Source organism: Lithobates pipiens, unplaced genomic scaffold (genome assembly GCF_037356315.1).
Source record: "Lithobates pipiens isolate NorthernLeopardFrog02 unplaced genomic scaffold, aLitPip1_a1.2 Scaffold_27, whole genome shotgun sequence".
Taxonomy (NCBI): Eukaryota; Metazoa; Chordata; class Amphibia; order Anura; family Ranidae; genus Lithobates; species Lithobates pipiens.
The window spans coordinates 4082653-4100217 of record NW_027507788.1 but is presented as its reverse complement, the minus strand read 5'-3'; the positions used below and the strand labels follow the sequence as shown (position 1 = coordinate 4100217).

The 17565-nt window shown below is 46.5% G+C and overlaps 1 long non-coding RNA gene and 1 other non-coding gene across 2 annotated transcripts; one reads left to right on the top strand and one right to left on the bottom strand.

Moving 5' to 3' along the window:
• Positions 1–6108: 6108 nt before the first annotated feature.
• On the top strand, positions 6109–6180 carry TRNAR-UCU (transfer RNA arginine (anticodon UCU)). Its single transcript has one exon. It is a non-coding gene; the product is annotated as a tRNA-Arg (tRNA).
• Positions 6181–8525: 2345 nt separating this feature from the next.
• Positions 8526–13751, bottom strand: LOC143933419 (uncharacterized). Its single transcript, XR_013263089.1, has 3 exons — positions 13439–13751; positions 11462–11558; positions 8526–9323 (listed from the first exon to the last, which is right to left on the bottom strand). It is a non-coding gene; the product is annotated as an uncharacterized LOC143933419 (long non-coding RNA).
• Positions 13752–17565: the final 3814 nt, after the last annotated feature.

Here is a 17565-nt window from a genome sequence, read left to right as displayed (position 1 = left end):
CAGTGATCAGACTGTACATTGTAACTTTGTAGAAGGAGGAGGAGTCATTTCCTTAGTCTCCCCTCCCCCAGTGATCAGACTGTACAATGTAACTTTGTAGAAGGAGGAGGAGTCATTTCCTTAGTCTCCCCTCCCCCAGTGATCAGACTGTACAATGTAACTTTGTAGAAGGAGGAGGAGTCATTTCCTCAGTCTCCCCTCCCCCAGTGATCAGACTGTACATTGTAACTTTGTAGAAGGAGGAGGAGTCATTTCCTCAGTCTCCCCTCCCCCAGTGATCAGACTGTACATTGTAACTTTGTAGAAGGAGGAGGAGTCATTTCCTTAGTCTCCCCTCCCCCAGTGATCAGACTGTACATTGTAACTTTGTAGAAGGAGGAGGAGTCATTTCCTTAGTCTCCCCTCCCCCAGTGATCAGACTGTACATTGTAACTTTGTAGAAGGAGGAGGAGTCATTTCCTCAGTCTCCCCTCCCCCAAGTGATCAGACCGTACATTGTAACTTTGAGGAAATGACTCCTCCTTCTTCTACAGTCTCCCCTCCCCCAAGTGATCAGACTGTACATTGTAACTTTGTAGAAGGAGGAGGAGTCATTTCCTTAGTCTCCCCTCCCCCAGTGATCAGACTGTACAATGTAACTTTGTAGAAGGAGGAGGAGTCATTTCCTCAGTCTCCCCTCCCCCAGTGATCAGACCGTACATTGTAACTTTGTAGAAGGAGGAGGAGTAATTTCCTTAGTCTCCCCTCCCCCAGTGATCAGACTGTACATTGTAACTTTGTAGAAGGAGGAGGAGTCATTTCCTCAGTCTCCCCTCCCCCAGTGATCGGACTGTACTTTGACATAAGCCCGCAGCAGGGGCTGATCTGTGTCAGACATTTGTGGGGACACCCTGGATGATGCCTGAAGAAAGATGGCTCCGTCCTTCTTGATAGTAAAGCCGATGACGGCTCCAATTGAATGATTTCTGATTCGTAACTCTTTTCCTTTGAAGATGGAGAATTGGCGTTCCTGAGAGCGACATCAAAAGTTCCCGAAGAAGGGAAACCACCCCGCCAGCGGCCACAGACCGCTAAAACGACGGTAAAGTGCCGCTAAAAATATCGGCGCTTTACCCGCCTGACGGCCGCACCGCCCCGGTGTGAGAGGGGTCTAAGCGCCCTTCCACCATAATGGTGTAATGCAGCCCTTCTCCTTCCCGTATATCCCCAATCACCATAGCTTACGTTCTCAGCTCCATCAGCATCACTGCCGCCGAGCGGCTGACTGGTTCCTTTATTCAAAGAAAAATGACAAAAGAGGGAGGTCCTGGCTCCAACGGCCAATCACTTCCTTCACAGATGGTGACCTCACAGGAAATGACCCAATAAGGATGTAACAACACAGGATAAATGTCATTTCTACAATAACCAATGAACGACGACTACAATCCCTACTGGTGGGAGAGCGTATCTGCAGGTGTGTGTCACGGCACCCCAAATACATTGATCGGGCATGCGGGGGTGACGGGGGCGTGGTCGAGAGGGTGGGCGTGGTCGAGAGGAAGCGGCTCCCACAAGGGCTCTGGGGGTCAGCGGTGACGTTTCCGGAATGAGATGCCGGGTTGGAAGTCACACCGACGCTGGACGACGGCGAGATTTTTAATGAGGACATATCATCCCCCCTGCCGCCGAGCGTACGCGGATGTGCGTCCTCGGCTTTCGGGGGTACTGATTTTTTTTTAGAGCCGGCGATCGGCTTTCCAGCGATAACAACCGTTTAGCCGCTCGGCTGTTATACCGGAGGATCGGGAGGGGACGCCGACCCCCCCCTCCCCCCCGCCGCTCTTACCGATCAACAATCCGATGCCTCCGGCGGCTACGGACAGACCGGAATCATTCCAGTCTCCTGATTGTAAACATGGAAGTGACGTCATGACATCACTTCCCGTTTACTCGCCAATGGCGCCGGTTGAAAAAAAATTACACAGTATTCAGAATCACCGAAAGCCTCTGGACCCCTTTACATTATACGGCACCCTGCACCTCTGGACCCCTTTACATTATATGGCACCCTGCACCTCTGGACCCCTTTACATTATACGGCACCCTGCACCTCTGGACCCCTTTACATTATACGGCACCCTGCACCTCTGGACCCCTTTGCATTATACGGCACCCTGCACCTCTGGACCCCCTTTACATTATACGGCACCCTGCACCTCTGGACCCCCTTTACATTATACGGCACCCTGCACCTCTGGACCCCTTTACATTATACGGCACCCTGCACCTCTGGACCCCCTTTACATTATACGGCACCCTGCACCTCTGGACCCCCTTTACATTATACGGCACCCTGCACCTCTGGACCCCCTTTACATTATAAGGCACCTCTGGACCCCTTTACATTATACGGCACCCTGCACCTCTGGACCCCTTTACATTATACTGTACCCTACACCTCTGGACCCCTTTGCATTACCTGCATCTATTGACCCCTTTACATTACAAAGCACCCTGCACCTCAGGACCCCTTTACATTACACAGCCCCCTGCTGCACCTCTGGGCCCCTTTACAATACACAGCCCCCCACAGCTCTGGAGGCCTGTATGTTATGCAGACACCCCTCTAACTGTTCTGGACCCCCTGCATGTTACACGGACTCCCTACAAGGCAGACCTTCCCCCTACAGTACAGACCCCCCAACTACAATACAGACCCCCCACTACAGTACAGACCCCTCACTACAGTACATACCCCCCCCCCCTCACTACAGTAGAGACCTCACAACTACAGTACATACCCCCCTCACTACAGTACAGATCCCCCAATACAGTACATACCCCTCACTACAGTACAGACCCCCCCCAACTACAGTACAGACCCCCCCAACTACAGTACAGACCCCCCCAACTACAGTACAGACCTCCCAACTACAGTACAGACCCCCCACTACAGTACAGATCCCTCACTACAGTACAGACCCCCAACTACAATGCAGACCCCCCACTACAGTAGAGACCTCCCAACTACAGTACATACCCCCCCACCTCACTACAGTACAGACCCCTCACTACAGTACAGATCCCCCAATACAGTACAGACCCCCCCCCCCAACTACAGTACAGACCCCCCCCCACTACAGTACATACCCCCCCACTACAGTACATACCCCCCCCCCACTACAGTACAGATCCCCCAATACAGTACATACCCCCCCCACTACAGTACAGACCCCCCCCAACTACAGTACAGACCCCCCAACTACAGTACAGACCCCCCCACTACAGTACAGATCCCCCCCCCACTACAGTACAGACCCCCCCCCCCCACTACAGTACAGACCCCCCCTCACTACAGTACAGACCCCCCCTTTCAGAACACGCGGTGATCCTGCATGCACAGCACAGTGTAGACATAAAGGAGGGGGAGGGGCTACACTGTGCTCGGGACCAATCAGAGCCGCAACCGGAGAAGGAGATGGGGGGGGGCGGGCTGTGTATCCTGTCATTACCGTACTCATCCGCGGCTCCATCTCCAGCCCGATCTCGGCACTCAGCACAGGACAGTCCGGGGATTTGGAGCGAAGCTGTAGGCCGCGTCTCTATGGAAACGGCTTCCTGGGGGTCCTTCCACCGGCTCGGGCTGTCCGGCGCTCTGCCTGTGCGGAGGTCGGTCTGCCTGTGCGGAGCGCTGTCAGTCCTCATAGCGGGACGCGATAGGAGAGAAGGACTTGGTGGAATATATGACAGAGATTCATGTCTGTGTTCATTATAGTTTATGTTTTTGTGTATTATATATGTATATAGGGTGTTCTTGCATAGCAAAAAATAATTGAAAAAAAAAAATAACAAATTAAAGAAAAAAATATGGACACGTGACCTGCAGTCTAAAAATAGCTGCAAACGGTCAGGCACTGTGACATCACTGTGGTCACGTGACCTGCAGCCAATCAGATTGAAGCAGCTGCCAGGCACATGTTTTCTCACTGCTGGACATGTGACATGCAGTCTAAAAATAGCTGCAAACGGTCAGGCACTGTGATGTCATTGTGGTCACATGACCTGCAGCTGATATAAAGCCGTTCAGAGGGGGAAACTCTCAGTTGAGTTCAGCTCTTCATACTGGTAGCATCTATTGCAGAGCTCTCCTGACTGATTGATTTCTATTCGGTCAGATTCTCTCCAGTTATTGGAATTGTAAATCTATTGATTGATTGGCATTAATTCTTTAATCCTTCTATTAATAGCAATTACCATTTCCTGTCAGTTACAAAAAAAAAAAAAAAATGAGAAACGAAATTCTCGCCGTTTTTCTTTTTCTGTTGGTTCCTTGGGAGCTAAACAGAAATCCCGACATCCAATCCCCAGAGGTCCCCATGGATGGGGGGGAGGGGATTGTGGAGATACAGCAGCCAGTGAAGATTCCGATGATCTTTAGAATCCTCTACCCATGGGCTGTGCCCAGAGAAGTCACCAGAGGGTCCCCACAGACCCGCATTGAGGAGGGGGAGGAGAACACGAGGAGGACGGAGCGGCCAGCGGAGGAAGCAGTCAGAGGAGTTGGAAATGACCCTCCAGAACCCATCAGGTGGGTGTCATTCCTGACCCGTCCTCCAATCTTGCTCAGTTTGGCAGTCCTGGCGAGTTTTCTGATTCTGAAGCACATCCTGCGCCAAAATCACCTGTCCAGAATATTAGGACACTATTTGAAGTTCTTGCAGATATGTGGCATAATCTATCCACTGATCGATATCTACAACAGATGGGGGACATCCTTCGAGGGCCCAACCCAAGAAGACATCAGCTGGTTTTCATTCATAACCTGCCCTCCATTCTTGTTTAGTTTGGCACTCCTGATATCTTTTCTGATTCTGAAGCACATCCTGCGCCAACATTTCCTGGCCAGAATATTATCTGAAGTTCCTGCAGATGTGTGGATTGATGTATCTACTGATTGATATCTGGAATAGATGGGGGCCAACCTTTGTGAAAATAATCCTAACACTGTATAAAAATGCTGGTGATTGGTACCATAGGGTGATTGCCAGGTTCTGGTCAGTCTGGTCCAGGGGTTGGGTGGCATTGGAGAACACAGTCCCACCCCTGCTTATAAATGTTGGTGATTGGTACCAATGGGTGGTGGCCGGGCTTCAGTCTGTGTGGTCCAATGTGTGGGGGGCATTGGAGAACACAGTCCTACCCGTACTTATAGAAATTGTTACTGAGCACCGGTTAGAATGCATTCTGGGGCTGATCACTATGCTGGTGGTACTACTCCTAATATATTTCAAGCCGTTCTACCGGCTGTTACACCCAACAAGTAGCAATATCGCCCCACCACCAAGTGACGCCAGTGTACCAGCAATTGAGGACAACATTGTACCAGCAAGTGAAAATGCAGCGACCGCCAAGGAGGAGACGGCCATTCCCATTGCCTGTGTTGCACCGACCGGGAATAACATTAGGCCTTGGAGGGATGAGATTCTTCCAAGCAAATGCATGACCCCAGCAATGGGTGCCGGCCTTAGGTGACGATGGAGAACATATACTGTCCATCACAGCGTGGTACGTCGTAGGAAAAACGTGAACGGAGCTATGAAGACTTAAACCGGATCTTTACTTTTCTTAGCGCTCCAGCGCTATGGTGTCCTGGAGCCACTGCCAGCTTTGGCCAGGTGGCTTCAAGGTACCAATCTCCGCCCGATTTAATTGACCGGGGGTAGAGAGGTGGGGGCAAAAGAGCAGGTGAGTAGAGGTTGGGGCAGAAGGGGGGATTAGAGAGGTGGGGGCAGGGGAGTAGAGAGGTGGTTAGAGAGGTGGGGGAAGGGGAGCAGAGAGGTGGGGCAAAAGAGCAGGTGAGTAGAGAGGTTGGGGGCAGAAGAGCAGGGGTGTAGAGACGTGAGGGCAGAAGACCCTGCTCTGCGGGGGGCGGGCCTTATAGAACAGAGGCCAAATATGGGCAGCACAGAGGCTTAGTGGTGAGCCTTGCAGCACTGGGGTCCATGGTTCACATCCTGACCAGGACACTATCTGCATGGAGTTTGCATGTTCTCCCTGTGCTTGCGTGGGTTTCCTCTGGGTTCTCCGGTTTCCTCCCACACTAAAAAAAAAACATGCCACTTTTTTGCGTTGGTGGTGCAGTGGTGAGCACAGCTGCTTTCTAAGCAGATGACCCGGGTTCGATTCCCGGCCAACGCCCTCTCCAAGATGTCTGCCCCACCTTCTCAGTGTATGGAGTCCCCAGGGGGGAAAGTGCTGTACAAATTAAGTGTTGAGTATATATGAAAAAGGAAAGAGATTGTGGGACTTTATATGAAGCACACTACTAAATGAATGAGCATAATAACCGTTTTATCACAAAGGGCATATATACATATAAATTGGTAGAGAAGGTATATATAATGTAATATAATAAAAAAGATCTCGACAGATATCATCAAAACAATTGATAGTCCTCAATAATTCCAACATGAGACACATAATAATGGACCTCTTTTTTCGTAGAAAATTACTTAGAACCCCCAAACATTATATATATTTCTAACACCCTTGAGAATAAAATGGCGGTCGTTGCAATACTTTTTGTCACACCGTATTTGCGCCGCCGTCTTACAAGCGCACTTTTTTTTGAAAAAAAACCCCCACTATTTTGAATTAAAAAAATAAGAAAACAGTAAAGTCCGCCCCCTTTTTTTTTTTTTTTAATATTGTGATAGATAATGTTACTCCGAGTAAATTGATACCCAACATGTCACGCTTCAAAATTGCGTCCACTCGCCGCAGAGACCGCGATTATCTTGTAGCGGACCGCCCTCTGAAGACGAGGATGCCGGGGTTATGGCAGCTCGCTGCTACCATGACAACGGTTCTTCTCTTCAAACAGCCGACGTATTCCTGCGGCGGGCGGTCTGTAAGCGGTTAGAATAAAATATAATCAAATACAGACATTGCACGTAGTTACTGTGATGTAGTATTTTCCCTGTGGCCACTAAGGGAGCCGCTCCCTGGAAGCATGCGCACCCGCCGGAGCTTTTGATAGCCGCCGCACAATGTCGCAGCCCCGATAAAAATGCCAGATCACCGCCATTACTAGTTAAAAATAATAATAATAATAATAAAAATGCCATAAATCTGTCGCCTATTTTGTAGTCGCTATAACTTTTGCGCAAACCAATCAATATCCGCTTATTGCGATTTTTTTTTTTTTTTTTTTACCAAAAATACGTAGAATACATATCGGCCTAAACAGGAATTTTTTTTTTTTTTAAACTGGGATATTTATTAGAGCAAAAAGTAAAAGATATTGGAGGTAAATTACTAAAGGCAAATCCACTACAAGTGGAAAGTGCACTTGGAAGTTGCAGTCGCTGTAGATCTTAGGGGAAGATCTGAAACAAGGGGAAGCTCTGCTGATTTTATCATCCAATCACGTGCAAGCTAAAATTTGCTGTTTTTATTTTCCTTGCATGTCCCCCCTCGGATCTACAGCGACTGCAACTTCCAAGTGAACTTTCCACTTGTAGTGCAAAGTGGATTTTACTTTAGTAAATAACCCCCCACTGTGTTTTTTTTTTAAATTTATTTTGTTTACAGCACTAAAAATAAAAACCGCAGAGGTAATCAAATACCACCAAAAGAAATTTATCTGTGGGAAGAAAATGATAAAACTGTCACATGGTTACATTGTAGCATGACGGCGTAATTGTCATTCAAAGTGCGACAGCGCTGAGAGCTGAAAATGGTCCTGGGCAGGAAGGGGGTGGCAGTGCCCGGTACTGAAGGGGGTCATTTAGTAGTGCCCTTCATATAAAGCCCTTTCTCAATGTAGCAGGGATGGAGGTTCATGAACTGTCATAGTCATCGCCTCATACAAAGTCCCAACACTGGTTTTAGGTTTTCTTTTTCGTGGAGTAAATATGAACGGTGGAATAAAATTGAAACCAAAACGAATGGAGTGAATGTGTCGGATGTTTGTAGAAATTTTATTAAACATTTTTGAATAACAGATTTCTTGCAGGTGGATGTGATTGTTTTCTGTTCCCATTTTCAGCCAGTAGGTGGAGCACTCGCCTCCTTTTCAGGTATTTTCTAGGCGCTCCTCCACAGCTTGGCGGGAGAAAGGCTCGCTGTGTACTATATAGATCATCAGATTGAGGCCGGGTTCACCTATGTGGGGCCGCGGGTTTTTGTCTGGGGTCCGGTGCGTGTCTGTTCAGGTGCGATTCAAGTCTGAATTTGCACGTGAAGTGGACCCAAACACGCACACGCAGTTTGCAGTCCGCTCCGCGGCCGCCCCAAACCGGTGTGAAGCGGCTCCAATGAGCGCCGGTCACACTCGCATAGGGTTGCCCCCTGACCGGGATTCACCCCGGACAGTCCGGGTATCAGACCACCTAAAACCCCGGACACCTACAGACCGGACTGTGGCTTGCCAAGTAGCTAAGTACCACAAGCTGAGTGCTTAGGTGTTCTGATCTAAGGGGGGGGGGGCTCTGATCTAAGGGGGGGGGGGCTCTGATCTAAGGGGAGGGGGGCTCTGATCTAAGGGGAGGGGGGCTCTGATCTAAGGGGGGCTCTGCATACTCTGATCTAAGGGGGCTTTGGTGAGCGGTCACCCCCTTACAACAGAGTTCCCCTTTAGACCAGAATCCACAGCATTTCCCCATTAAAAAATGAATTTCGGCTCCGCTGAAGCTGTTCAGGTTTCGGCTTGAAGAAAAGGTGAGAAGCGACACCTGCGTGTCATGTGACTGTATAATGGACCTTCCATTGTGATCCTTTCCTGATTTATAGCAAAGGAGTAACCATGTTTTATTATGGAGAACGTACCAAGTGATAGGAGATCCCAGAGGGGGGATTAAGCCTAATAGAGTTCAGCTCTAATGAAGCAGGTTTTTGGTGGAATGGCCCATACTGGATAGGATAACTTTAGGGCAACAACCATAGGCAGCCGGTACTTACAGTACATTCCCTTGCATACAAATACAAGATCTGCTCATTTAGGAGCCCCCATCCCCCCATTACAATATGCTCAGTGGGCAGTGCCTTCCTGTAGGGGGTGCTGGTGGTGTCACTGGGCTCCCGGGAAAGATGAGGATTCCAAATCCTGAGAAGCGACATTCCGGCACTGGGCAGAGCGCCATCTTGTGGGATTTGGGTCCTCTCAGGGCTCCATCCTACAGCCCTTGAGGTGAGACCAGAGTAAGTCTCCACATGGTGGGAGAAACCCTGCGGGGTGGTGCGGGAGATTTCGCTCTTGCTACGTGCATTCTACGTAGGGGGTCTCCTGTGCCGGGGAGGTTCAGGCCAGTTGGAGCCGAGGCCATCCCTACTCATTGGACCTGGAGGGAGGGAGCAGAACAGTCAGATCAACACCCTGAGGAACCCGACAGACACCCCCATAGAACCACCCCCTGCAACCCCTCCCCCAGCCAAATAAAATTACCCCACAATATATAATTACCCCGCAACACCTCCCCCACCCTGTTATAATTACCTCCAAAGTATATATAAACCACCCTACAATCCTCCCCTCCCCCATTATAATTACCATAAAAATCCCCCACTGCACAATAATTACCCCACAGTACCTTTCCTGCCTCCTCCCACATTATAATTGCCCCGAAACCCCCTACCCATATTATATTTACCCCACATTATTATAAATACCCCACAATCCCTCCCCCCACCCCATTATAATTACCCCACAGTCCCTCCCCCACATTATTAAAATTATCCCACAATCCATTATAATCGCCCCCTGCAATCCCCGCCACATATTATAATTACCCCAGAGTACTTCCTCTATTACAATTACATACCCCCCCCCCACCCTCATATAATTACCCCAGAGTACTTCTCCCTGTAAATGTCCCCCCACAATTATAATTCCCCCGAACACCGGTTATAAGTGCCCAGCCCCCGATCTCACACTGTGTATATGTACACACACACACACACACACACACACACACACACACACACACACACACGGTATTATGTGCGGATGGACTAATACACACACATATATAAAATATATATATTTATATTACTACATTATGTGTGTATGCGCAGGGACATTATATATATTTTATATGTGTGTGTATTAGTCCATCCGCACATAATACCCCGTTCTCGCGCACACACACATAATGTGTATGTATTTTTTTTTTGCCCCTCCTATTATTTTATTTATTATTACACATTTTATCCAATTTATTACTACCCCTTTTTTTTGGGGGGGGGGGGGGGTAGACAAACTGAAATTTTTAAAAAATAGATAATCAATTCCAGCCTCACTGTGACATCAATTGCCGCCACTGTGACATCAAACGAAGGCACAGTGCACATCTGTTTCTCTGACTGCTCTACTCTTTGTATAAAGCACCCCCACTCTTCTTCCTTACCCCACTCTTCTTCCTTACCCCACTCTTCTTCCTTACCCCACTCTTCTTCCTTACCCCACTCTTCTTCCTTACCCCACTCTTCTTCCTTACCCCAGGCCCTTTCTGTCCAGGGGGAAAGCGGAATTTCATAGTAAACCAACTATTGCTATAGAATCTGGTTCTGCTCCACTCTTCGCATGAATCATTCTTCAACTACCATCACTCCAAGTCAGCGCATACAGCCATATAACATGACATGTGCATGTATGTGTGATGCTATAATGGCTTGCATACATTTTATGAAAGTGAAGGGCTTGGATTGTGGCATACAGATAAGCCGTAATGCCACTTACATCACTGCAAGGCAGCCATATAGCCATTTATCATCACACCAACAAGTATTTATGGTGCTATAATGACTCACATACATGTTACAGTTATGTGAGGGAATGAGTTTGCATTGTGGCATAATTAAGAGCCACAATGCAACTTCCATCACTCCAAGTCAGCCATATAGACATTTAAAGCGGAGCTCCACCCTAAAGTGGACCTTCCGCTCATTAGAACCCCCCCCCCCCCCCTCCGGCGCCACAATTGGCACCTTTCAGGGGGGAGGGGGGGGTGCAGGTACCTGTACAGTACAAGTATCTGCACCCACTTCCTGGATAGCTCTCTGCGGAAAGTCCCTGCTGCCTGCTGGGAAACACACAGATCCCAGAGGCAGCGGGGGTCCATCCTCATTGCGCAGCACGACTCGCGCATGCGCAGTAGGGAACCTGGGAAATGAAGCCGAAAGGCTCCACTTCCCCCGATTCCTATACCCAAGATGGCGGCGGCAGCACCCGAGAGACGATCGAGAGAACCACCTAGGGGTTTAATCCTGTGCATTGTTTAAAAAAGGCTGTTTGATCCTGTCTTCTCCGATCTTCCCCTTCCTTTTACTATCCCCTATTCTAAACACCTATAACAGTAACTGGGTATTCATTAGGAGATTTCCCCAGGAGGGGTCCCACAGGGAAGAGGCCAGAATTGAAAAAAAAAGAATAAATAAATAAAATCACCAAAATGATAAATGCAGACATGAGAATATTTACCGATTAGTTTCAGCTCTTCGATCTGCAGGATGACCTGAAAAGTAGATTCTACGTCGAAGCTTTCGGCTTCCAGACTCTGCAGAATCAGGCGAACGTCCTGAGCACAGAAAGATGGAGAATGAATATTAATCAGAAAAACCTAAAAAGCATCCGATTCCCTGTAAAGGGCAATCAAACTGAATATTTTTGCTTATTTTGGGCAGGGGACGTTTTTGAAATGCCCAGCCAGTGCATTCACTGCCATGTTGCCACTGTAGCCAATCAGCACTAGTACAATGAGGGGCTCTGTATCTAGGGGAGGGGTGGGAGGCAAAGCATCCTCTTGGAACCCTCCTTTGGCGGCACGAAAACCTCCGCATCCTCCATGTCAAAGGGGCCAAGACGAGGATTTCTTTATTCTAAAGGAGGACGGAGGAAAAAAAAATAAAAAAAATAAAGGAGGAGGAGCCTGAATATTCATGAAAAGGGATCAAAAATTGCTAAACTGTTGGGATGACTTTAACCTCTTGCACAGTTATTTTACTGCGAGCGGGGGCAGCAGCTACAGGCTCAGCGACGTACTGGAACATCACTGAGCACAAAATTTTCTGAATTTTTTGGTTTATATCACACAAAAAAAATATAAAATAAAATAAAATTATTTATTACCCAATGGTGATTCAATACCACAAAAAATTTAAAAAAGCGTGCGATTTGTGTAAATAAAAATAATATAAAATGTAATTTGTGTACAGTGTTGCATGACCAAGCAATTGCCAGTTAAAGTAGAGCGGTGCTAAATGGCCTGGTCATAGAGGGGGTAAAATCTTCCGGTAGTGAAGTGGTTAAAGGGAACTTTTTATTGAATATTACACACAAATTATTTGGTATCCCTCATATTCAGCCAGCAGCGTTTGTGTTTTCTAGGCTCATCTAAAATGTTCCTTTTCCTCAACTGAGCCTAAATTCTGAGCTGAACGAGTGTAAGACCACCCCATACACACTATTAGATTTTCTGCAGATTTTGTCTTCAGATTTACAAAACCATATAATAATATGAGGTCAAACCTTAAGAGCCGGTTCACACAGGGGCAGCACGACTGCCTCAGGCGACCTGCACAAGACTTCAGCGGTGGCTTGCAAAATGACTCCTGTATAGAAGTCTATGCAAGTCGCCCCCAAAAGTAGTACAGGAACCCTTTTCTAAGTTGGAGCGACTTGAGTCGCTCCTATTAGAACGGTTCCATAGTACAGAACGGGATGCGACTTGTCAGACATCTAAGTCGCCTGGACAAGTCACCCCTGTGTGAACCGGCTATAAGACCCCTTTCACACTGGGGCGTTTTTCAGGCGTTTTTCAAGCGCTTTAGCGTTAAAAAAAAAGCGCCTGTAAAGCGCTTGAAAGAAGCCTCATCTGCAGTCCCAATGTGAAATGTCAGCGCCCGAAAAACGCTTGTAAAACGCCGCTTAAACTAGCACCGCTTTACCAGCGTTTTTTTAGCGTTAATGGGGCGCTTTTAACCCCTGCTAGTGGCCAAATAAAGGGTTAAAAGTGCCCAGAAAACGCTGCTGCCAGTAGCGTTTTTCAGGCGTTTTTCGGGCGTTTTACAAGTGCTTCCCATTGATTTCAATGGGAAGGGGCGTTTTAGGAGCGTTGTATTCACCGCTCCAAAAGCGCTGCAAAGAAGCTGCTTGCAGGACTTTTTTTGACGCTCTGCCAGCGCAGCACCTCAGTGTGAAAGCACTCGGGGCTTTTACATTGGGATTGCAGTTGCAGCTTCTTTCAGGCGCTTTTTTTAACGCTAAAACGCATGAAAAATGCCTGAAAAACGCCCCAGTGTGAAAGGGGTGTTAGAGTTTGAATTTGTCAGGCTATTGCATTGCATGGTTTTGGTAAATTTGAAGACAAAAATCTGCAGAAAATCTAATAGTGTGTAGGGGGGGGGGGGGCCTAACTCTCACTACATGAACCATTAATGGCTCCGGTCTCTCCATTACCGCACAGCCGGTGGCGTTGCGCACTTTCTGCACCGCGTCCCCCCGCCGCTCATCTGACGAATTGGACTTTTGTTTCCCTTTCCGATTGGACTCGTCTTTGGACAACGTCTTTGGGAGAATGAAACAGAACAGTCAGATCCCTGGAATCATACAAGATCGTTCCCCCTCTTGCCTGCGACAGCCAATCGGGAATCATTGTGTAGTCAATGCAAGTACTTCAAACACTCGTACAGCAAAACACTTCCTAGGGCAGCGGATAGCAAACGTTAAGTCCCCTTTGGCATTTGGTGCGCTCGATAAAAGCGGCCCGGTCATCCTAAATGGGCGGCACGCGTGAAAAAAAATAAATAATTGGAAGCGGGTCGCTATCGAACGATTAAAACATTTTTATTTATTTTTTGACACTCCAAAACTGAACTTTGAAAAATGTATTTGCTCATAAGAAGCATTTTAGGAGCTCATTCACACGGGGCTCAGCGCCCTGTGCAACGAGAAGAGTCATTGGTTTATGTTTTGGGACTTGGCGCGGTGCTGCATGCGGGCAGCTTATAGAAGTGAATGGAGATGCCGCGGCTGGGGCGGACTCGCCTGCACAGCGCAGTCTCATGGGTACTCGGGTGCATCTAGTGTCAGGCACCTGTCCTTACACACCTGGGCTGTGCAGGCGAGTCCACCCAGCCGCGCCATCTCCATTCACTTCTATAGGCTGCCTGCATGCGGCGTCACTGTCATTGATGAATGAATTTACTGGTCACGGTCACCGATGAATGAATTTACTGGTCACTGTCATTGATGAATGAATTTACTGGTCACTGATGAATGAATTTACTGGTCACTGTCACTGATGAATGAATTTTACTGGTCACTGATGAATGAATTTACTGGTCACTGTCACTGATGAATGAATTTACTGGTCACGGTCACCGATGAATGAATTTATGGTCACTGTCATTGATGAATGAATTTACTGGTCACTGATGAATGAATTTACTGGTCACTGTCACTGATGAATGAATTTACTGGTCACTGATGAATGAATTTACTGGTCACTGTCACTGATGAATGAATTTACTGGTCACTGATGAATGAATTTACTGGTCACTGTCACTGATGAATGAATTTACTGGTCACTGATGAATGAATTTACTGGTCACTGATGAATGAATTTACTGGTCACTGTCACTGATGAATGAATTTACTGGTCACTGATGAATGAATTTACTGGTCACTGATGAATGAATTTACTGGTCACTGATGAATGAATTTACTGGTCACTGTCACTGATGAATGAATTTACTGGTCACGGTTGAATGATTTTACTGGTCACGGTCATTGATGAATGAATTTACTGGTCACTGATGAATGAATTTACTGGTCACTGTCACTGATGAATGAATTTACTGGTCACTGATGAATGAATTTACTGGTCACTGATGAATGAATTTACTGGTCACTGATGAATGAATTTACTGGTCACTGTCACTGATGAATGAATTTACTGGTCACTGATGAATGAATTTACTGGTCACTGTCACTGATGAATGAATTTACTGGTCACGGTTGAATGATTTTACTGGTCACGGTCATTGATGAATGAATTTACTGGTCACTGATGAATGAATTTACTGGTCACTGATGAATGATTTTACTGGTCACGGTCATTGATGAATGAATTTACTGGTCACTGATGAATGAATTTACTGGTCACTGTCACTGATGAATGAATTTACAGGTCACTGATGAATGAATTTACTGGCCTGGGTACTGTGCCACATGAGTATGGTAATCTGTTTTTCAATGGAATTAGTTGATTTTTTTGTGGGGGGGGGGGGGGCTGTTTGCAGGGGGGCCCCATACAACATTTTGCTATGGGGCCCTGTGATTTCTAGTTACGCCCCTGCCCCGTATCGGTAGGCGATGTGCAGCTCCCGGGCGCCGCTCTTATCCGATCCTCGGATCTGCAAATCAGAGACAAGGAAAGAAATGAGTGCCGGGAACGCGGCTCGTCCCGCTAATCTCTGCAAACAGAACAAAGAAGGATTTCTAAAGACGGATCAGAGATACAAATCCCATCGTATGTACCGCACACAGGACTATCCATTACAGATCCACCACAAAGATCACATTGTATTGTATGGAAATCCAGATTATTACCATGGAGGAAAATCATCATCAAAGACCAACTCAATCAATAAATGTTATTTTGTTTGCAAAAAATAAAAAAATAAAGTGTGCATGCATTTTAATTTTTTTTGAGCATATAATATATGTATATGTATAATATATCTTATATCTGGAGAGCGGTGATGTCACTCCTGTATAATATATCTTATATCTGGAGAGCGGTGATGTCACTCCTGTATAATATATCTTATATCTGGAGAGCGGTGATGTCACTCCTGTATAATATATCTTATATCTGGAGAGCAGTGATGTCACTCCTGTATAATATATCTTATATCTGGAGAGCGGTGATGTCACTCCTGTATAATATATCTTATATCTGGAGAGCGGTGATGTCACTCCTGTATAATATATCTTATATCTGGAGAGCAGTGATGTCACTCCTGTATAATATATCTTATATCTGGAGAGCGGTGATGTCACTCCTGTATAATATATCTTATATCTGGAGAGCGGTGATGTCACTCCTGTATAATATATCTTATATCTGGAGAGCAGTGATGTCACTCCCGTATAATATATCTTATATCTGGAGAGCAGTGATGTCACTCCTGTATAATATATCTTATATCTGGAGAGCGGTGATATCACTCTGTATAATATATCTTATATCTGGAGAGCAGTGATGTCACTCCCGTATAATATATCTGGAGAGCGGTGATGTCACTCCTGTATAATATATCTTATATCTGGAGAGCGGTGATGTCACTCCTGTATAATATATCTTATATCTGGAGAGCGGTGATGTCACTCCCGTATAATATATCTTATATCTGGAGAGCAGTGATGTCACTCCCGTATAATATATCTTATATCTGGAGAGCAGTGATGTCACTCCTGTATAATATATCTTATATCTGGAGAGCGGTGATGCCACTCCTGTATAATATATCTGGAGAGCGGTGATGTCACTCCTGTATAATATATCTGGAGAGCGGTGATGTCACTCCTGTATAATATATCTTATATCTGGAGAGCAGTGATGTCACTCCCGTATAATATATCTTATACCTGGAGAGCGGTGATGTCACTCCTGTATAATATATCTTATATCTGGAGAGCGGTGATGCCACTCCTGTATAATATATCTGGAGAGCGGTGATGTCACTCCTGTATAATATATCTTATATCTGGAGAGCGGTGATGTCACTCCTGTATAATATATCTGGAGAGCGGTGATGTCACTCCTGTATAATATATCTTATATCTGGAGAGCGGTGATGTCACTCCTGTACCACGTGACATATTTGGTGGTTGGAGGTCAAGGTGTCGGGTCGGTGACCTGCCCCTCCCCCCATCCACTTATCATATTACAGCGTTGGCTCGTGTTGGTGGAATCGCCCCGAGGGAGGACGGACTCAGTAAATTGTATTAGATATCGAACGATTTGCGTCCAATCCGTCTGGACTCGTTCCTCCCCCCCCCCCCCAAGTGATTGGAGCCTCCATTGCGGTGAAGGCCTCCGGAGGTCACGGCTGCGATCCAATGGAAATCCTTTACCCTTCAAGGCGCCGTCATGTGATTTATACGTTGGCTGAGCTGCCTTTTCTAAGGAGCGATCGATGAGCGTTTACCGGAATTCCCACCAATCCACATAATGGCGCCTGACGCATCGCCAGCGCCGTCCCACCAAAGAGTGTCGGGCAGATTTGAGCGTTTCTGGCGCGTTTTTATTAGACATTAATGGAAATGCGTTGCAAATAAATACACAAATAACTAAAAATCATCATAAGTACAATTAATTAATAACATGTAATAATATATTAATAAATAATAACTAACCTTATTATATTATATTATTATTGTTCATAATACTGATAATAATAAAATAAACACCCAAACAAAAAATAATAATATTAATACTTTTTTTTGTGTTATGGTGTTTAGTGTTTTATTATTATTTTCTTTTTTGAAGGGGGGGGTAAGGGTTAAAGGAAGAAGAA